We start from the raw sequence: 22,831 nt of genomic DNA on the forward strand, positions 1-22,831 counted from the left end.
CATGACTGTGTTAGTTGTTGCTAAGGGCACACTAATCGACTAAAGTGCGATTTATAGTGCAGTTGCAGACTGCGAGGATAGGGAGGGGGGTCAGGAGGGGTTATTATAGAGGACTTTACCACAGACGGGTGAGTCACAATCTGGCACAGCCCTGGTTCCAGGTGGCCTCTAGTAAACAGTTTCCGTTTCTTTTCCCAGTGACTTGTCTTTTTTCATTATCTGATTTTGAAAACAAACCCGTCATTTAAAAAAAGGTCTTCCAACCTCTGATTCATCCAAGCCCCTTTACCTCCACCATCACCACCCTTTTTTTGTTTTAAATCTGTCCCTCGGCATCTTTAAAAAGTGAAAAGGACAGTCCTTTGGCCACAGCCCAGCAGAGGTGCAGATGGAGCGGCACATGGAAGCCATTTCAGGCCCTGGTTTGCTGCAGAGCAAAGTTGTCTGTTCTCTGAGTTCAGAACCTCTGAAGAACCGCCTCGCAGCACTAACATGTGAGCAGCGTCTGGGTCTGGACTGATGTATTGATTCCCTGTCTCGTTTCACAAAGCATACACAATAACGTTGGCTGGCCTCACCCAACTGTGCTAAGGAACCGTAGCCGTGGTCAATGTGTAAAACTCAGCGGACCTAGACCTGAGCTAGAGGGGATGCCTCAGAGAAGAGGGGTGGAGTGATAGAAGCAGTGAGGGAATGCCTGATGGTTCACATTAATTGAGGATGATTCGTGCGATCTGCTGGATCTGGATGCAGCAGCCAGGTCTGTCGTGGGCCTGGGAGACAGATGTGGGGGCCGCTGTACCCCCTCCAGGGCCAATGGAGAGCAGTGAGGCGGCTGAGAAATGGTTTGTCTGTCCAGTGTGTGTGTGTGTGTGTGTGTGTGTGTGTGTGTGTGTGTGTGTGTGTGTGTGTGTGTGTGTGTGTTGGTAGAGATGTGTGTGTGTGTGTGTGTGTGTGTGGGGGGGCTGCTGACAACCTGCTTTTCTTTCTCTCTTCTATCACATCTCCTTTGTCTTGATTACTATTTTGGCAGGAGGACGGTGCAGAAAAGGTGCATTAACATATGCTCACAATTTGCTCCTTGGCCACATAGTTACATGTTTGTACTGTGTCTTATGTTCCTCTTTTGTGTAATACCCGCCCCTTATCACATTATATCCCTAGGCTAGTAATGGGTAGCAGTACGCGGACTTTGGTAAGAAACTGTGCCTTAAAAAAGTGAAACTTTGAACCTGATAAAAGCATAGCCGTGTATATATTGCAAATGAAAATTTTACATGAAGGTACCAGCTCATAAAACCAAATGTGACACATTGTTTCTGACTACTGTGTAGTAGTTGCATATAGTTGCAACCCCAATTGCAAAATTGTGTTCCTCTTTATACTACTGTACCTGAAATGTAGCATTGATTTCCACACAATCAAAATAATCCACACATCACTTTCAAGTCACTGTGTAAAAGGAAATAGATGTGAATGGAAAATGGATTGTACCTCCCAAGTCATTTTGTTTTGGTCTGGCTGGGAACAGATAGAGGTGTCTGTCACACATAGACGGACTGCATTAGGGGAGCGTTTCAGTTTTCTACTGTGCTTTTGCTATGGAGCATATAGGAGGAAAGAGAATAAGCTAATGGAGTCTTTACTTAATGTGATCAGAGCCATTATTGACATGCTGCCAGGAAGATGCAAGACCATTAACTCAAGCTTCTCTCTCTGGTACCTTCCTTCCACCCCCCTCTTCTGCCCGACAGTATTTCACTGCCAGCCTGACTCACATACAGAAGAAGGGCCACTAGGGGATCTGGGTGCCCCAAAGGAGTCTGTGTCTGTCATGTTAACTAGGAATCTATGATACCGTTGGTTGAATTGGCAACAATGTGTTGCTCAGTAATTGTAAATCATTCAATATGTGTGTGTTATGTTTTCTCAGAAGTTACAGGAAGATATCAGTGACTGCTGCACAAGTTTTCCAAATGTTTTTATGTAGTGTGTACTGATGGTGCTTTTGGCTCAGCAGCCTACAATGCAAATTCCACATCTTGGGTTTTAAATCATACTGTATTACTCCTTTACATGCTGTCCCTTCCGTTTCTTGTTACTTTGACCTGTCCAATAAAGCAGGAGTGCTTACTATTACTATTTGACAGAAAAAATCTAAAACAAAAACTGTTTTTGAAAAAAATATGGTGAGTTTTGTGCAGTGGCATGTATAAAATAAGTGCTGACATTTCTGACACCTCAGAAAGAATAAAGGTACAAAATAAAATGCTATTATAAAACTTTACAAAAACCAAGCTTACCAAATTAGTTAATTAATTTTTGTCTGTAAGAAGTTATAATTAAATAATAAGGCAATAATTAAAAATGTATTTCATTAAAAATTGCGATTATGGGCTTTAATTGTTTCTTTGTGTTATCTTATGGTGAACAGCACTAATCACAATATTGGAAGTGACACCTAAGGCCGGGCTAGTGTGCAGCAGTACTGTATGTGTTAACAATATTATAGTTTTGTCAAAGTGAAATAGGGCACTGAGTGGGTAAAATGGTCCCAAATTACAACAGGATTCCTGTTTTTAAACTGCCTCACTGGAATTGTTGCCTGGCATTTAAGTTGGCTCATTCATCTTGGAGGCGGAGGGTGCCAGTGTGGCTGCAATGTAATTTACACTACCCCAACCTATGTGCCAGAACACATCTATCCCTGTGGCCCAGGGGCTCACATCGCCAGCGGCCCGGAGGATGTTCATGTTTATGTGTGCATGCATGCGTTTGTGTGTGTGATAGTGTATGTGTGTGTCTGCGATCATGTGGGTACAACAGGAAGTGGTGCTCGGGTCTCTCGGGGCATGGTTCCAGGTCCCTGGGCCTGTCTACTGTCATAAGTTCCAGAATGGTGATTACTTACTGCAAAAATAAACACCATTACCATCTGGTGCTGCATCTTTGTACTGTAACTTATACACTAAGAAAAGCTGTAGACCATCAAAACACACAGAATTGAGAACAATAACAGAAAAGAAATCTGCACTGTAAAATTTGAATCTTTTTTTTGTATATCCCTGTTCATGTTTGTGAGCATATCCCCTATAACAACTTAGATGAATAGCTCTAATTTTGAACGCGTATAATTAAATCTAGTCTTTAAAAAAAACAAAAAAAAAACAGTTAAAAAATAAAAAAAAAACTCTTATCCTATATGAGGGGGCAGATAGTGAAGAACAAAAGGTTTACCGGGACGCATAATGAGAAAAGTTGGATGATGGGGGTCATTCAAGACCGTTAACGCTTTGCAGAGCCAGCAGATGTTTGATCCATCTACGGCACATCTGGTCCTCAACACACTCAATCCATTTCACTCGACTTCTCCTTTTTAGATTTTCATTGTTCCTCACGGTCCACTAAACTCTGCGTTCCCTGTTGCGGCCCACAAATATTCATTCACAATATTACATACTACCCACTTAGTAATTTTAACATATAGGCTTTTGTTTTTGCGCTTGATTTGTAATGTTTTTTTTCAAAGATTTGAATATTTGTCCCTTATCAAACATTTGTATTTGATCCCTTCTTCAAATTGAGTTGCACGTTGTAATTCCCAGCAAGGAATTCCAAACCAAGCAGAGGAATAAAAGCTGTCATTCTCATTGTAATGGACCCTGGGAGGGTCATACAGTGCTTAATAGCTTCATTGTTTCTTTTATTGTTGGAACCATAGAGGGTGTGTACTGCACAGGTTTCTGAATTCTGGAACGCAACGTGATGAGAGGACTGTCAACTCCCTGTAACTCTCCATGCAACTTCCTTTAAAAATGTGAACTCTATGACCCAGCGGCAAATCCCTGGCAGGCTGGGTGGCCGTGTCACCAGGCCAGTGGGCCGCACAATGTCTGGGCTTGGCCTCGGTGACATGGGGGAAGTGGAGCGAACCGCTGTTCTGTTTATTCAGAAAAAGGATGCAGGGCCACCTGGAGGCTCAGGTCCAGGATCAGCAGACAAAAACATAACCCGCGTGTGTGTCTATCAGATGTTGGGACAGACCACGTTTGTGTTTGCATTAATGTATAATGGTGCTTTTATAGAATTTGTCTAAAAACAGTATGTGATAATGAAATGCTTACCCAAATATGAGTGCAAAATGAATATGTTTTTGCTGTGCTAATAACACTGTAGGCTTGTCCTAATGTAAGCCTGTGTGTAATGCAATCTTCCTGTGTTTGGGTCTGGCCTGGTCTGGCTATGCTGTGCAGTGCAATGCTATTGATTCCTATAGCCTTGTGGTCTGCAGGGTTCCTATCAGTAAACGCGATGAGCCGGAGCACCTTGCATTCCCCCTCTCTGCTCCGTGTAGCACTACAAGCTAAACAGCCATCACAGAAACTCAATACAGGCAGACTGGGCCCTAGTCGTCAGCTAGCAGCATTGCTCTACAATCTCCCGCGAGGCTCTGGCTAAGTCAATTTAGTGTCAGTGTAGCATCTCACCTTGTAGAGCTGTTACCAACCTAATATGTCGCGCTAATATGTCTCTCCATATGAATTACAAGGCTGTGAGAGGAACCTAGATGCAATAAGTATGGATTAGCTAATGTCCAGGTTCTGTCTGAGTCTTGTTGGGATGGAGGGGAAAGCTAATGATAGTAATAGCCTCTAACAGGGTGTCTGGCTCTGGCTTGGAGGTGAGATAGGGCAATACAGGCTTCTGGGATTTCTAAGGAGCTCTGGGAAATAAACTTCCCTCTCTGCCGCAGAAGAAATGAGGAAAGGGTGAGAGCGAGAACATTGAAAGAATGATTAGTGAAGAAGGAAAGAGACGGAAAGAGTGTGATGGGCTCCTAATGGTATTTTTCTGAATATTGATTAACCTGCAGGGCTAGAGGTGTTTGGGTTAGAGGTCCTGACGCCCTTACCTTGTCTGCTGTTGGTCCGTGTGTTAATGTGTTAACCCATTGATTTTATATACTTGTATATAGTTGCCCTGTGTGTAGGCCAAAGCGCCTGACAGAAGAAGAGTGGGATGTTAGCAGAGCTTGGAAAGAGAGGAAACAAAAAGGTGGGAGAAGAGGTGAGCGTGTGGTCAAATGGGGGCGTAATTAGGAACCTTGTTACCAGTAAACTCTATATATTGATCGGGGATAATTCACACACACCATATCTTCCCCCACAGCCAATGTGCCTAGGTGCTTTAATAATTTAGCATTTTATAACTCTTGTACATTGCTACCCAATAACCATTTACATGTACCTGTTTGTCTGATTTTAAACCATTTCTAAGCATTTAGGGTTTTCTTCTTATGTCTGGGTAAACTAGTATTGGAAACACGTTTGATTGATAGTAAATAACTGGGAATGCTGGGAAATAATGTTCCTGTTTCTGAAAAATATGAAAATTAAGTGCACGTGAGTAGCTGGAGTAGTATTGGAACCTGATCTTGGAATCTAGCTGACATACTGTCTGATTAAAATGTATGTTTTTTCCCAAGATTTTGGGCTGCCTAAAAAAATGGAAATTTTGGATATTTCAGATTATATGGTCGCGATTTGGAACTAATAGAAACCGTAGCCTTTTTTTAGTGTGACCACAAAATGTGTCACATGAGTAGTTGTGAACAAGTTTACAGACGCACACACACACACACACACACACACACACACACACACACACACACACACACACACACAGGGGCCTTGCTTGCCATTGGCAATCCCTGCAGGCAGATGTGGAGTGTATGCCAACGGCCTGCTGAGTGAGTAGGCCAGTGTGCCCCTAGCTCAGTGCTGGGCACTAATCTGAGCTGCTTTGATGTGTGTGTGTGTGTGTGTGTGTGTGTGTGTGTGTGTGTGTGTGTGTGTGTGTGTGTGTGTGTGTGTGTGTGTGTGTGTGTGTGTGTGTGTGTGTGTGTGTGTGTGTGTGTGTGTGTGTGTACTGGAGGGGGAGGTCACTGAAACAGCAGAGGGACTGTGTAATCCTCTGACATGCCTGTGGAAAAATACAAGGATTCCTCTGACAGTGGCTGAACTAAAGGCTCAGAGGACCAGTTAGTGTGTCCACAGGTTTATGCATACTGACTGGACTGAAGGCTGAGTACAGACACATAAACACACACCACACATACAAGTCATGCGCTGACACATGTCTAGACACAATTAAGATGAATTGCATTGTTCATAGTCAGTCTCCTTAGTGAGGTTCCTGGCTTGGTGACACTAATTCTTAGAAGGCTATGTCACTAGCAAGACTGTAATGTAGCCATGTAAGGTGCAGTCCTCAACTAAAATGGCAAGCTGCATTGCTTTAGGCCCTACTCATACAGAAACACACACAAATACACACACAGGCCAGTACATTAAAACAAACAGTTTGGTTTTACTGTTGGAATGTATGAGGACAGGCGAAGAGTTTTGGCTCTGCCCTCTCTATACTTTGCATAATTGCATCTTACATTTCCTTTAGTCTGAAGGGATGCTCAATCCTAAACAGTGATGGGAACCAGCTCTGTTGATCATTAGATTTTGGCAGAGAAACCTGCTGCCACATGTGAGAGAGAGGTAGCAATAGACATAATGTGTGTGTATGTCTGTGCATGTGTGTGTGTAAATGTCTTCATCTCTATAGTATGTGGCCTCTTGAGAAAACAAAAAAAAACAGGACAAATAAAAGGACATTAAGCATACAAATTAGCCACAGGTCTAATGTGAGCTCTGTGAAACAATAAGCAACAAAACAATAGTAGACATTTCATCTTCTTATTGCCTAATCGCCCATCTGACTGCCTGTGTATTTCCCCTTTTAACCCTTGAGATACTTGCTAATGGCCCTCACAATGGAATTATTTACTACCCATGGCAGGGTGGCAAATGGATCAAATTGTGTGTGTGCGTGCCTGTGTGTGTTTGTGAGTGCGTGCACTCGTGCCCCCTGTAGTCAGAGTGAATGAAAGTGAATGATGGAATCATTGAAGCACGCAGAAACTGAGAGAAGAGGAGAAAGGAGAGGGGGACTGAAGGAGGAGTACTGAGTGGTGCCTTCTAAAGTGAAAATTCATGCCACAGTGCAGAGGGGCCTGGTTTTGTCCACTGGGAGAAGTGACTACATCTATGCTGGCACTCAAGTGCTCTTAAATACTCTCTTTTGCTCTCCATCTCCCCCCTTGCCTCCCTCTATCTATACCCCCCTCTCTTCGTCCCTTATGTTTCTTCTTCCCCAGTTCTCCCCAGGTCCAGTCCAGGTACAAATGGCTATTTGCTGTACAACTCCCACAACATGTTTGTCTGTGCTCACGCTTGTCCCTAACAGCATGTAAAACAACAAAAGAAAATGGGCACTTTCTTTATTTAGAAATTGCTCCCCAAAATACAAAAACCTCCTGAATAGAGATGTCTATGTGCTAGTAGTAATGTCTGGGCTGGAAGAGGTCACTTCTCTGTCAATAGGCTTTAATTTGCCATGGATCTGGGAACAGTCGTGTGTGTGTGTGTGTGTGTGTGTGTGTGTGTGTGTGTGTGTGTGTGTGTGTGTGTGTGTGTGTGTGTGTGTGTGTGTGTGTGTGTGTGTGTGTGTGTCATTACATGAATTATATTCTTGTTTTTTGTCTGATTCTATTTCAATTTCTCATTAAGAATTGTTTTAAAATTGTTCGTAATAATACAGTGATACACATAATAATAAGTGACTGACAAGGTGGAGAAAAAACCTGAAATGATCAATTCACAGTTTCATATCGTGTTCAGCCCTAATTGTGTCATGTTGAAACAAAATGCTCACTTCTTGAATTAGCCGTGCTGAGCACTATGGAGATGAAGACTGTCTGTGTAAAAGGAATCAACAGTGCTGCTAACTGTCACCTGCTGGGGTTAACCCCGCGGTTGCCAACACATTCACAACATGCACAATGGCAGACAAGCCTTTCTCACACCTCCAGTTACAGAAGCCTCTCTGTTGGCTGCGCAAAAGTGTGTGTGTGTGTTTGTACAATACTGCATGCATCGTAGACATATTTCCCCCCTTCTAATTAGCACAAGGGAGTCCTGGGGGCAATCAGAGCCGAGGTTAATGAGAGGGGGAAAGAGCGGAAGAGACGAGGTAGGGGTGCGGCAAGTAACGCACACCATGCTGCACTGGTGCTACAATATAATACACCCTTCTTATCACGCTGTCACCCTGAAGGGGCATCATCCTCACAGCACACACATTGATGTTTGGGCCTGTGACATATTGTGTGTGTGTGTGTGTGTGTGTGTGTGTGTGTGTGTGTGTGTGTGTGTGTGTGTGTGTGTGTGTGTGTGTGTGTGTGTGTGTAGACACATGAGGTGTGAGAGTTCCTCTCTGTGCGCCCTGATGATCCTTTCACCCATCCTTGTCTCGTATTATCTCTCCCTTCACGTCTCTTTCTCTCTGGAAGGCCCAGATGTGACAGCATGTTTCCCATATCAGAGAGAATTGGTACACTGGGAGGGGGGAGTGAGAAAGAGAGCAAGAGAGCTGCCACAGTGGTCTTGGCATCTGTCTCTTCTCAATTGGCGTGCAGCAGTGCTGGTGGGATAAAAGCAAAGTCTACCAGATGTCATTGCTGAACCTTGCCCAGGTAGTGTACAGACGCGTATAGTGGGGCAGTATCACCAAGAAAATTCATCCTCTTAGAAGGATTCTCTTTTTCGATTTTTACAATGAAAAACTAACATGATTTTTGATTGCGGCATAGTTGGCCGAATACAGCTCTGTGGTCCTCCTGCCACACATGCTCTCCACATGGATAGGGATAACACTGGATAGTGGCATACTACCAGCTGTTTAGTGGACATTAAATGTTTTTTTTATTCAGTGCTTTCTTTGTGCACTAAGCTTTTTGGCAGATGCATGTTTTACCCCACATTGGCAGTTAAGATTCCTGTGCATTTACATTACTGCATTTTAGACATTTTTAAAGGGATTATTTGTTGGCTTTTTTGCATTTTTAGTTCAAGTAGAGACAAAGAGGAAAAATGGAGAGAGGAAGAGGGGTACAAGATGCCACAAAGATCCCCGGTCCAAATAGGGACGATATGCTGTGCGTATTAACCATTGGGACTCCAGGACGCCCCAGAAAATAATTGTTTTCTGACATACCTTTTTCATAATTATATTATTAAAACATATTATCAGATTAAAGGCTTTCTTTTGTGAAGGTCTTTAAAAAATAAACTAGTGTTATTTAGAAATGTGCATAAATAAATTAAGCCTGTCTGATAATAACAGCAGTGTTATTCTCTGTTGAGAAGAGTAAAGTAGATTTTTAACCTCAAAATTGCATCAAATCCTAGATGTGGTGAATCTTTAGACCACTGATCTTTGTCTTCAGGCTCTCTCCACACTCGAAAAATGTCTTCAATTACTAAATTACTGCAAGTAGCCAATTATCTTTCTTCTTTGTGTGCATGTCTTTCAGCATCATATTCCAGTCTCATGGTCTCTCATGGCTCCTCTCTCTCTCTGTGACCTACTATAGACTGAGTGGAATGGGAATGGTGGCTCATGTGACTGTCACTCCAAACATGATGTGAAGGGGAGGAAGGACAGAGAAAAGAGGTTCCTGCATTATTAAAAAGAGTGCTGCCATTAGAGACATTTATACAGTAGAATGACCCGATCAAACTATAGCACAGATACACACACATGCCCACAGATGCACACACACTCTCAGCCTCAACACTGCGACCTAATAGCCTTGGCCGTATTAAACCTTTTTTCCAGGAACAAATGACAGGGATTATAGTTAATGTTGGTCTTTTTTTTTTTTTTAAAGCAGACATTTTCAGTTTTTGCTGGTTATACTGTATTTATATTTTTAGACTTATATTGCAGTTCCCCTTCATTTCATACACTCTCATCACTGCCAAACAGGACTTAAGGGTCACATTCATCCAAGCAAAACATTGCTATAAGATTAAACATATTAGTTTCAGATGTACTCCACATTTTCTGTCTGTCACTATTTCATGCTACAAGAGAACATGAGTAATTTTCTCCCACGTCTCTGCGCACAGCTACCTCTTCCCTGTTTTAGTCTTCTGGCTTGTTTTTGTATCTCTCACCCATTAACAATAATGCTCAGGGCGAGCACAGATGTATGAAGTAACAGCTATGCTAAGAAAAGAAAAGATGAGTGGAAAAAAAAGATAGAAGATGAGAGAAAGGGAAACAGACGGGTAACGCTGCTCACAAGCATCACTTGTCAATTTACAGCCGCTGCTCCCTGAACCGCACCGTATAAATTTCCAGTGTGACATCCGTTTCTACTGCTTCCAAGCCGACTGAGGCTCCGTCCCACCAGATCTCCTCCCCAGACACATACTTGGAAACCTTAAGTACAGACATTGTGCCAGATGTAGTCTGCCTTTACTTTTATTTATTAGTTTTTTCAGATTTTGAAATGTTGACTTTTTTCTGTATTGGAATCACTATGGGGGGATGAGAATGGATGGGATAATGTCTCAGGAGCGCTGCTTTAGTGTATTTGATGTGGCCGCTGCCATGCACACAGAACACATATGTGAGCACACATTTACTCATACGCATACATACAACACACACACAAAGGAGTGCATGACAGTAAATCATGCGTGCGATGTGTGTGTGTGAGTGGGTTTAGGATGAAGAGAAGCGCCAAAGAGCACCAGGGAATGTTGCGTATCCAACAGATAGAGAGACAGAGAGCAGGAGAGAGAGAGGAGCTTGGCACTGCTCATCTTTGAGTGATGGCAGTTCTTTAGTGTTGGGACATGGCCTCCCTTTAATCTCTCTATCCTTAGACATGAAAATGGAAGAAAAGGCAGTCTTTTGCCAGATAGATTTTTACTTTATATCAGTTTTATTTTAAGGCAGACAATAAAACTCACCTACCTGCTAACACGAACACAGTGGATGGCAAAAACAGAAATAATATATTGTGGCTCACAATGGACATGACTTTTGTCTTGACTGGTTTAGTGCCAGCACATAAATTCTTCATTGCTTTTTGAATCATTGACTTATAACAAGTATATCTGACCCCTAGCAAGTCCATCTTAAAATTACACCATATCAAAATAGCTTTAATGACTCTAGTCCTCAAGTCTCTAACTCATATGAAACAAGTTGTAGGCCTCCCAGCTAAGAAAGGAATCTGCAAAGAAAACATAGCCTTGAAGGAGCACAAGCTGAGGTGCTTGCACTAGTACAAGATTGCGTTATGAGTGCAACACCTGTTTCGACTTATAAAAGTAGAGGCCAGTAGCAAGATTAGCGAAACATGCCCATAAAGGGAGAAGGTGGCTGGGCCTACGCTCTGATAACAACAGACTCTGTCCTGTGTTTCTTTCAAAGAGCTGAAGGAACTGATGCGGTCATAATGCTGTGGAATACATTCCACTGCTACATTAAGGCGAACTTCTGTCACTTAGCCAGAGAAAAGTGCCTGAAACGTCTATTTTTAGCTTTCAAATCATACTGTGTTAAAAGAGATTGGTTCTGTGTAAAATATGAACCTGTAAAAACCTCTTTAAACAATAAATGGCAAGTTTAGTCATAGAAATGTTGTACTCTTGCTTAAAGGTTTGTAAACCTAATAAATAAGTAATGAGATTTCACCTCACTCAACAGGCAAAACATATATTTTCACCCTGTAATTGCTATAGCTATAAAGGTAACACTATGGGAATTTCATTGAGTAATTACAAAGCATTGAGACTTGTTTTCAGCTCAGACCTGGGAATCTGGGAAATCAATGGACTTCGAAGAAATTCCTTTCCTCAGGGACACCGGGTGTGCGGCTCGCAGTACTAAGGAAACTTGATCTAGAACTGATCCTAGGAATTTTAGCACAGTAATTAGGTTTGTCAGCTTGGCAAAGTGGGAAAACCGCTTTGTACTGTGTCACCTCAATGGGCTGGATTTTTGTCAGGGATCAAGATGGAGACAGCACACCCCATACCTAAGTAGGCCCGCACTGCTTGACAAAGGTGCGATTCCATGCTTAATGTGAAACACTGCAGCTGGCGAAGTCATTGTCAAATTGTCAGGGCCCTTTGGCACATTGTATTGTGACTTGCTGTGATTATACTGTCAGATTACTTTTGAGCTGTGACGGCTGGTGGCAAAGACTTTGACAGGAAGTCAGACAGGAGTTTAACACCTCACAATACCAGTGGCAGTCTCCCCGTTAAGCAGATAGCAGTGGTTAGTGCGGCAACACTGGCAAATGGTAGTGACGCACAAAACTCTGAGCTGCTGCTCCAACAGCTCTGCAACTGGCACTACATAAACACAAACATGACTGCACACAGATACACCCACAGCCACGCGACTGTGGTCTCCCAGTAATAGCTTTGTACCTCTTGGGGCCTGGCGCTGACCGTTCCTGCTCTTATCTTTGTTTATGTGGAGGGTAGCTCATCATGTACGTGTGTGAGAGCCTGTGCACAGACCCTTGCAACAAGGTTGTTTAAAGTGCGTGTGTGTGTGTCTGTGGGTGTGTGTGTATCTCTGTGTGAGTGTGTGTGTGTGTGTGTGTGTGTGTGTGTGTGTGTGTGTGTGTGTGTGTGTGTGTGTGTGTGTGTGTGCAGGGGAGGTGATAAGGCAGTGCCTGGCACCAAAGCACCAGTTGGCAATGAGCCTTAGATCCTAAAGATGAGAGCTCAAGACTTGGTTGTGTGTGAGCATACAAACACACATACAGTGTAAACCAGAGGTTAGGTGGAGACAACACAGAGGAGAGAATGCCACAAGTACTTACTGGTGCATGTGCCTACGCCTGCATGTGTGTGTTTGTGTGTGGTTAGCCTGCATGCATGTTTCTGTGCTTACTGAGGTCAGTCACCTGTAGCAGTCTATTGATCTTCCTTCTTCAGAAGGCCCTATTGTCTTTGTTGATTACTGCCTTTGCCTTCCAACACACACAGTTACACACACACATACACTTTCAAGGTAGAGTTGTGGGAGGCTATAACTTAGTGCTGGACTGGAATCCAGGACTAGAAAAGCCACTGGCAGGCTGAGTGCTGGGAGCTGATGCATCATCGAGTGTTAAACCATCATTTCTGGTGACCATATATCATATCCTGTCTACGCCTGCGGCACTCATTCCACAGAGAGCAGGGTGCCAGTGACAGCACGGCTCACTTGGTGGTCCCAGCACTCAGCCACTTACCCATTTAATAAGACAGTCTTAAAGAGGACGGAGCCAAGCATATGCACAGTGCTGGTAAAGATTTTTTCCCCACTTTTACAAGAGCCCTTTTTGTAGGAGGCCCAGGGGCTGGCATTCACCAAGGCTGCTTGTGTGTGTGTGTGTGTGTGTGTGTGTGTGTGTCTTAGGTATCCATTTATTACTACTATTAGTCCCCTTTTTGTTCTCTCTCTCTCTCTCTCTCTCTCCTCCACCTTAGTGAAATTCTAATAAACAATCAGGGTGGCACCATGCTGAGATGCCCTATAATGGGCTCCTAATTAGCCACTCCAAACACAGAGCGGCTGCTTCACGCCTCGTTTTCTACACTCATCTGCGCAAAACTGGATGAATTGATTCCATTTGCTCGCCACTTAATGTACTGATTGTTTATTGGCATGGCTGGGGATAAAAACAAACAAACAAACAACAAATGTCTAAGCTGGCAACGCATGCTAATCACCATTAAAAACAGGCTATGACGGGATCAACACACTTTGAAGTTTCTCGGGTCCTTCTCCTTCACGCTGAGGCTTCCCCCCCCCCTCATCACCTCGTCCTCCTTTCCTCAACCCTTCTGTCCACCTTTCCTCTCCTGTCTGAGGTGAAGTGAAGCCAGACCAATTGGTAGTGGAGAGGCAGTGTCTTTCTTTAGACCAGAGACGGAGAAAGAGAGAGAGAATGAGGATGTGTGGAGGGCATGGGTAGTCATCACCTTCTCCTCACACCTGCATGACAGGTCATCCTGCTTAATAAAGGCACTCGTGCACAACACGTCAGAGAGAAGGAGAAAGATGATAACGAAAGAAGAGAGAGAGAGAAAAAAACTAGGTAGAAGCACAAGAGATGGGGCTTTAAAAAGTGCTAGTTAAAATATAGAGTAAGAGACTATATGGAATTTAAAATAAGGAGTCACTTAAGTCTAAAATAAGACGCTCTATTATGTTTCGGTAAGCATCCAACATTATTTTGTATTCTGCGGTGAACTTCCACAGGTGTCTCAGCACTGGTGTTGGTTCACACTGAGGTCAGTCAACCTTTTAACCACCACCACACAACATGGAGGCACAGTACCGGCTGTGTCCTTTTTGCCCAATGACACCACAGTATCACGTAGAAACACAGGAAGTCAAACACAGCTGGAGCCACTGGTGAAAAACGAGACGGTGACAGACATGGTGCAAAGCACAAACACAGCAGTCATCAGTGTGTGGTTCGCCAGAATGTGTGTCTATGTATGTGTGTGAGGTCCTTCAGTGTGTGTCAAGCTCTTCTCCCTCCACCAGTCTGCCTAGCTCATTTCCTCCACAGGCTGCCTCCCCGCTACTTTATGAGTGAGAGCTACAGCTACAGCTCTCACCTCAGGATACACAGTGTCTAAATGTTTCCATTTGTGGGGGAAGTGACACACACATTCGCTCCCACCGCAGGGCACCTACCCATAACTAACCATCTTGCATACAAGCAGCAATGAATCATGAAAATGATTGGTTAAAATGTGCCCTGTGTGTGTGTGTGTGTGTGTGTGTGTGTGTGTGTGTGTGTGTGTGTGTGTGTGTGTATTTTTTAACCTGTGAAAGTACAGTATGTGTGAGTGTTGTGCACAATTTTACGTATACCTTCAACTGCTATATGAAGCAGAAGACATAATGTGGGCGAGCAGTACAGGACATTTATTTACTGTATCTACCTGTATTGTTCATTATCTGCACCAGCTGTTTACTCATTTTGGGAGACTTCATACATTTCTCTACTGGCCCCTCAGAGTGACAACAGTCCCAAATCCCCACTAGTGATTTCCACCACACTCCCAAACATTTCCGTGTGACAATCAATGCAGGACCAGGATCTCTTGTGCAGATCGATACAGTTCTACACGAGATCAACACCTTCCCACACTATCATTAGTGTCGCTGACCTTGAAGTAAAATTCAATTTCCCTCTGCAGCAACAAAGCCTGTAGCCCCCTGAAAAGCCACTTCAGAATTCAGAAGCCATTTCCGCCTTCCAGCGCAGGCGAGACAGGATATTATAACTTATGAAAAAGGATATATGGAACGAGGGATGCCGACAGAAAGAGAGGGATTCTGTTTGAGGAGGTAATGGCATGGCTCTCTTTGAAAAGTAAAGAGGGCAGAGGTAAATAAAAAAATCCTGATAAGCAGGCTGGAAGATTTCCAGTTTCAATTAGGGTGCGTGGCTGACTCTGAGAGCCTCCTATTGGGAGCTTCAGCAGCACCAGGGCGGCAGCAAGGACCTGTTCAGGGAATTCTCCCGGGGCATGGACACTGGGTAAAAAGAGAAAGGCAAATGTGCAGTGAGAGAACCAGAGGTCCCATTACATTGATCAGTGTAGTGCATATCACATTGAGCAGGCGAGGAGGAGGGAGGAGGAGGGTGTTCAGAGGGGATGAGGAGAAAGAGAGCACCCTATTAATACAGGGAGAATATTCCTTTTTATTGTAATTATGACATGCCATTGGAACTTAAGAGGGGATAAGAAAAGCAGTGGTGGCCCCTTTTCTTCACTTACATTTGTAGACACTGCAAAGTGGACAGAGATAGCGGCTTTTCTCAAATATAGATTGAAAGTGAAGGTTGTGTGTGTGTGTGTGTGTGTGTGTATTTTTTAACCTGTGAAGGTACAGTATGTATGTATGGGGGGTGGGGGGGGAATCAAACCAGCATCTCGGATAAAGCTGTAGGATTGGCTTTGAGGCTCTGAAGTCAGCCTTATCATGGGAATTTAAAGGGGGGAAATGGGTAAGGAGGTGACACTCATATATATGTGTGTGTGTGTGTGTGTGTGTGTGTGTGTGTGTGTGTGTGTGTGTGTGTGTGTGTGTGTGTGTGTGTGTGTGTGTGTGTGTGTGTGTGTGTGTGTGTACTGTAGCCTAGCAGGGTGTAGTTTGATCAAACCCCTACCAGGATCTCATGGGAGCCCCTAGACCTGACCATGTATGTTAAACATATTATTTTCACCTCCCATGTTTGCCCTGCATAGCATGTTAACTCCCCAATCATATTTTATTAGAGCTCCTCCTGCACACACACACACACACACACACACACACACACACACACACACACACACACACACACACACACACACACACACACACACACCTCTCACTCCCATACGTTTTGGCATGGAATATTCATGATCTTTAAATTTGACTAGATAAGAGGTCACACATCCAAAGTTTAAATACAATTTTGAAATATATATGTGGCCACCAAGCATGTAATGGATGCATTAAAGAGATTTCCAAATGTGGAGTAATTACGTAAGTGTCTCTTCTGGAGGAACTGACGTGTGTATTGGCTCTTTATCACGTTCTGTGATGCATCATCCATGATCCTAGACTGCAGTATATGATCTGCTGCTACAGACCTGTTCAGTGACCATCACAGTGTTGACTGTTGTTGCTGTAGCAATGGTGTCACTGTGAAACAGCAATGTAATTATAAATAACACTGCAAAGCACTGTACTGTAGTTCTTAACAGCTAAGATCAGGGTACACACTGAGAAAACATCCTTAATTCTCTGCTGAAGACATAGAAGTGAAAGATGACAGTGGAGGTGGCAGTAAAAATATTAGAGTCGAGCTGTGAGAGGATATAAATGACCAACCATGGACAGGACAGAAAATATAAAGAAGGGACTGATGACACTAAAAACTTAAATGGTGTAAAAATGACAAAGGACAGTATGATTAAAAGATGCGTGCTTAACACAAACAAGGGTATGATCGTGCGCTAGCTGACACAAGCTCTGTCTTGTATCTGCAGGTCTGATATTATCTAAACACCTTGACAGCTATCTGACAAAAAGAACCAGTCAGCAAAAATTCACCCTTAGGCCTCTGTAGCCAAAGAAACTAAAAAACACAGAAAAACAAATTCTGCTCATCAAAAGAAATGCCCCTCAAAATACAGACACAGAGATTTAGAGGAATGAAAAGATGGACCTTAAAATAATAATTTTACTTACTCTCTTTGGGAGCAGTTTTCTTTCCAACCTCCACTTGATAGCATTTGTAAAGGTGTTATAAGTATATCAAACCAAACTGGTTTCATTCCAATATTCATCACCTTCAACTTTTTTCTCAATTTTAAACTTGCAGCAGCTTGTGAGGCCTCGTAGAATCTATGGTAAAATTCCATCTTCCTTCCAAATTCAATATAAGGGGAATTATTTTCCAAATTCCTGCATACAATGTAACCTGCTCATAACCTTGCTTCTCCAGCTTGAATTCATTTGGGGCTTGGGTTCAGGATTCAATAGCGAGGGACTGAGGATTTAGCATGGGCAGGACTTTGTGTAAGGAGCTGGCTGTGGGCTTTGCAAGCTTTGCAAAAAGTGACAGTGAAGAGGCTTACAATTTCATTTTTTTTTTTTTTTATTGTTTATTATGATATGATGCATGCTGGATTTAATATTTCTCGTTGATAAAGATGTTAAGTGGTTAAGTTATCAAATGGTTTTAATGCCTTGCTGATAATGCTCCTCCACCTCCCTCTGACTGATCCTCTAATGTGAAATCACATTCTTTTATCTCTGGCTTACTTAGAAGTGAGCGATTGAGAATAACAAGGGAGAAGACACCCTTAAGATCACTAGGCAGGACAAGTGTGTGTGTGTGTGTGTGTGTGTGTGTGTGTGTGTGTGTGTGTGTGTGTGTGCAGCGAATGGGAGGAGAGGGGAGGGGAGGGGAAGAATCACCTAGATTCAGTACACCGGCCCTCTTTGAAGTGCTTGGAGCCCAGCACAGAGCCAACCGTAAGCCTTCCAGCAAAAATCGAGCCTGACCTCCCCACCAAATCATAACCATATGAACGTAAGAATTTCCACCTTAGGAGAATGCTTTCTCCCCCGTCCATCTCCCAGGGTGAGGCATTAAGTAGTGATAACAGAAAACAGGTTCTGAGAGAAGGGGAGGCACTGGGAGGTGATGGAGGGTGGAGAGGAGGACAGGAGGAAAATAGGGGTTACAAGTGTGCCGTATGGAGGAGAGTGGAGATGGGGATTGTGTCCAAAAAATGTTGTTGCACAGAGCCTGACTACCTAAAATGGAAGTTTCTCAGGCGAGGATCAAGAGATATGGTGCCCTTCACAGTTGACAGAATGAGAGACAGAAAACGGAGAGGGGGAGTGCAGTGAGGGGGGAAAAAGAGACAGAAATGTTGAAATGTGACTAACTCAATAAGTATCTTTCTAAACCACTATAGAGAAGCTGAGTGGTACCTTTACTAAGGCCTCAGGATCCACCTGCAACTGGAAATGGTTTCCTGTCTTACACAAACCCTGTTGCTCCCTAATCCATGTAATTACATCTCATATTCCACATGTGTAAGTACACATGTACAACATTACAGTGAGTTTTTTTTAAATAAAAGCACAGCCCCCCTGCTGCCCTCCAAAACTACCTCCAATGTGGATGCTCATTAAAGAAACAATACATTTACCAAATAAGTAAATAAATAACCAGAAATGTAAGGAGATAACTTTACTGCATTAATAACTTAAAACACAACTGTATGCCCAGGAATCTGCCACTGAAACAAAACCTATGTTAGACGAGTGGGATTTTGTGGCTGTGTGTGTGCCTGATAGTTTGAATAAGCCTCCCTCCGAGTGTGTGTGTGTGCAATTAGGGGTAAGACTGTGTGTGTGTGTGTGTGTGTGTGTGTGTGTGTGTGTGTGTGTGTGTGTGTGTGTGTGTGTGTGTGTGTGTGTGTGTGTGTGGTTGTGTGGCGGTGTGGCGGTGGTGGGGGTTGTTAGCGGTTCCATCTGGGTCTCCTGGAAGCTGTGTGGAGTCAGGAAAACCACATCTCATAAAGTGGAGGCAGCCCAATGTTCTACAAGGACAGAACATTACTGAGAATGTCGCTCAGGAAAACCCTGGGCTTTGGTCCATATGTTGGCTGCAAAGGCTGTGTGTCTCTGTCTCTTTCTCTTTCCACTCATTCTTTCTCTCTCTACTTATTTTTCACTTGGTAAGGGATAAAAAAGAGGAAGACTAAATAGACAGTGTGGAGTGTGGGAGACAGAGGCTGAGACAGAGAGAGAGGAGCCAGTACTGATAGCAATTCCATCTGTCTGTATCGAACAGAGGAGTGAGCAGTGACAGGCCGCGGGATGGTGTGGAGGTGGGAGGGCATCTGGTGCACATTGGCTGTGGGTCTGTCTGGAAACAACCATGGGAGAGGAGCGAGGGATGAGTAGAGGGAGGGAGAAAAGAATGAAGGGCTAAGGAGTGGAGAAGGTAAAAGTCCTGCCAAAGGAAAGGGCAAGGAATTCTGGCAAGGAATAAATGTGCCTGTGTTGTTCACATAATGCCTTGGATTGGACCTGAAGTCGCGAGGATAGGGGTGAAATAGTAGAGAAATAAAGCAGGGTAAAGCGTAGAATAAAATATCATACACAGAGATACACAGATAACTTTCTGTCATCACTATCAAGTGGAAACCTTGTAATTTTGTGATTTCTATGTTTTCAGATTACATACACCACAAAAGGTGGTAAGATGGTAATTTTCTGTATATTATACCGTCGAGTATGTGTATGCATTTCTTTCACAGTCTGAGAAAATGGCAACTCTGCAGACAAATATTGATAATAATTTTACACATTTAACAATTTAGTTAAATTAAACAGGTTTGGAGAGCTGTGATCAATTACAAAAAGAAGCAGCAGATCCCACTTTGACAATCACAACTCTTGAAAATGTGATGACAAGGAGTTATTCTCTTCCAAAAGCAAGAACGTGTTTATTAGGAACTTAAATACAGCAGACAAATGTTGTGTTCGTGTAAACACACAAACCTGCACGCATACATGTGTATATGGACATACTATAGAACCTGACTGTGTGGACTTGCTGTGTGTGTTAAGGCTATAAGAGAGCAGTTTGTGGAATAAAGGTCAGACTTCAAACAGTGTATAGAAGGATGAAATAGAAATAGAGAGAGAGAGAGATAGAGAGAGAAAGAGAGAGAGAGAGAGAGAGATAGAGAGAGAGAGAGAGAAAGAGAGAGAGAGAGAGAGAGAGAGAGAGAGAGAGAGAGCGAGAGAGAGAAAGACAATCATTCATTTTAATGGTTATTGATGTCATGTATAATTCCTCCTCCTTTACAAATCAAAATGCCAACCACCTGATAAGCCATTGCGCTTTTAATAATATTGATTAATTTCTTCAGTTTAAGGAGCCTATTACAAAGATAAATTGCAGAGTGTACGCATATTTAGTCATACCTCTACAATGTATTTGCTTTTGTCACACAGTGAATGGCAGAGAGGACGGAAGATGGCAAAGTGTATCTCGGGTGTTGACATAAATTAATTCCTTCTGTAAATTTGAACTAAACTGTGGTGATATATTTGTAGTATTACTTTACTGTGGATAGTTTACTCTGCAGAATATTCTAAAGTGGATTACAGTGGTGATCATGTTGATAGTTAACCTAAATGCATCAGTGCTAATGTGGAAATGTCCCCTTGAGCGCAGGGTAGTGAGGAGACAGCACTGATGCTTCTGATATGAATGAACTCCATACACTGGCATTCACTTCCCTAAATGATAGTACTAGCATTAGAAAGGTGTCATGAAGGGGGAGTAATACATGAAGCCTACTGTTTCTCACATGACTACTCCTTAAGCCTGCTATCTATTTAGCCTCTTTGAAATTAGTGTCACAAATAGAAATAAAATGTGTTGGTCTGTGTTTTCAGTTTTTTTTCTGTGATTGGTCAAATATAAGTGTGTGTTTTCCTTCTTCCTGCGCTGCATTCAGTACATTCAGTTGGTCAGGCATCAAAGGAGCTGCAGGTATACTCTGTCAGCTCAATGTCCTGAATTCTCTGGCTCATCACTGTCGCCCATACACACTGACACCCTGCAAACACGATGCACCAAACACACACACTTTTTTCACACATTGAGACATACTAGCAGATAAAAGCTAATAATATAAAGTATGGTAAACAGAAGCTTCATTCTAACATACTTGAGAAATAGAGAATGATTATAGTGATTTATAGCATATCTCATTAAAATAAAAATTAACAGGATTACTTCTGTGGCCTAAACACTTTTATTCAAATCCTAAATCAGTATGAGTGAGCGTTTGACTGCTAGGATCACGGTAAAGTAATTCATCATTAAATAATGTCCCCTGACATCAATATTACAAAGACAACTTATTATCTATCATCTGCAATACTGTTCTTCTCATTTTCTCTCTAATTTAGCGCGGCATGGTGGTGGGGAACAAACCCCTGACACAAAGCGTTGCCCGGAGGCTTGAGGAAGATGATTGAATTTCATAGCTACTTACAGGCTAATAGGGCCGTACAATGACTACTTACTGCCCTTAAGTGACTGGCTGCTTCTTGCCGGCCGCGGCCCCTTTGAAACCCTTCTGAGGAGATCTAGGGGATTTAGCCAGTAGCGTGTCATGAGGGCTGAGCAGTTGAGCAACGGTGCTCCCACCAGCTGACTATTAGAGCCAGCTGATATACACACAACTATGAGAACCACAGTGCTCCAATGGTTACTCAATCCAAGGCTTTCTCACACTGCAGATTTGGAGTGTTTAGTTATGTTTCTCAGGAAAGAATATTGAAATTAAATCGTGAGAATGTTTTTAGAGCTGAAACAGTCATTCAGTCAGTCAAAATTAAATTAACCAGCAAGAATTGTAATAGTTGATTAATCATTTGGGCTTTTCAAGCAAGCAAAAAAGTCTCTAAATATTCTCTGCACATTTGCAGCTTGTCTGTGTTTTATATTTGTTTTGGATTCACAATACATTTGAATATGTCACCTTGTGTTCTCAGAACTTTTAATGGGCTTTGTTGGTATTTATTTGACATTTAATAAACTAAACCAATGATCAGTGAAGCAAAATATACAAAACAGATTTATTGATAATGAAAAAAATTGTTTTGTTTCAATTAGAACAATTAAGCAAATGTTTTCAGTGTAAGAATATATCAGACTATGTTAATCTTACTGAATTAAGAATATATTATAACTTGAGACATTATATTATATATTTCTTTAGTTTCCCCGATTTTCAGATATTAATATTTTGTGATGTGTATTTTTACTCACTAACCTTTGAATTCATTGTAAATTGTAATCTCAAACGGCGAACCGTATTTACTATATAACGTGTGTGTGTGTGTGTGTGTGTGTGTGTGTGTGTGTGTGTGTGTGTGTGTGTGTGTGTGTGCGTGTGTGTTCTTTAAGGCTTTAAGAGAAAGAGACTGAGTCTGCGAGCGCTTTACTCATACTCACAGAAGCTGTTTCCACATACAAACCACCCTCTCTTCACCATGCTGTTCCACTTACACTCTTGGAACACTAAACTATATACGCATACAGATAAGCACACAATACACTGATATACACACACACACGCACACACACACACACACACACACACACTAACCACATGCACATGTTCACTTGCTCTTAACTAATTCATTCAGGAACACTTTGGTTTGGGTTTCAACACCAAAACCTCCGTACATTTGATTGAGAAATGTGTCTGACTGCAATTATATGGGAGGGAGTGGTGGAGGGAAGGATGGATGAAGAGAGGAAACGCACTACAGTGGTTTTATAGTTTGCTGGCGT

The 22,831-nt window shown here is 42.6% G+C and overlaps 1 protein-coding gene across 2 annotated transcripts in view; it reads right to left on the reverse strand.

Annotated features, from left to right (window-relative positions):
• bnc2 (basonuclin zinc finger protein 2) overlaps positions 1-22,831 on the reverse strand; it is a 168,334-nt gene that overhangs the window by 21,382 nt on the left and 124,121 nt on the right. The window lies entirely within an intron of this gene.

The sequence above is a fragment of the Sander vitreus genome, chromosome 2 (assembly GCF_031162955.1).
Source record: "Sander vitreus isolate 19-12246 chromosome 2, sanVit1, whole genome shotgun sequence".
NCBI classification, from domain to species: Eukaryota; Metazoa; Chordata; class Actinopteri; order Perciformes; family Percidae; genus Sander; species Sander vitreus.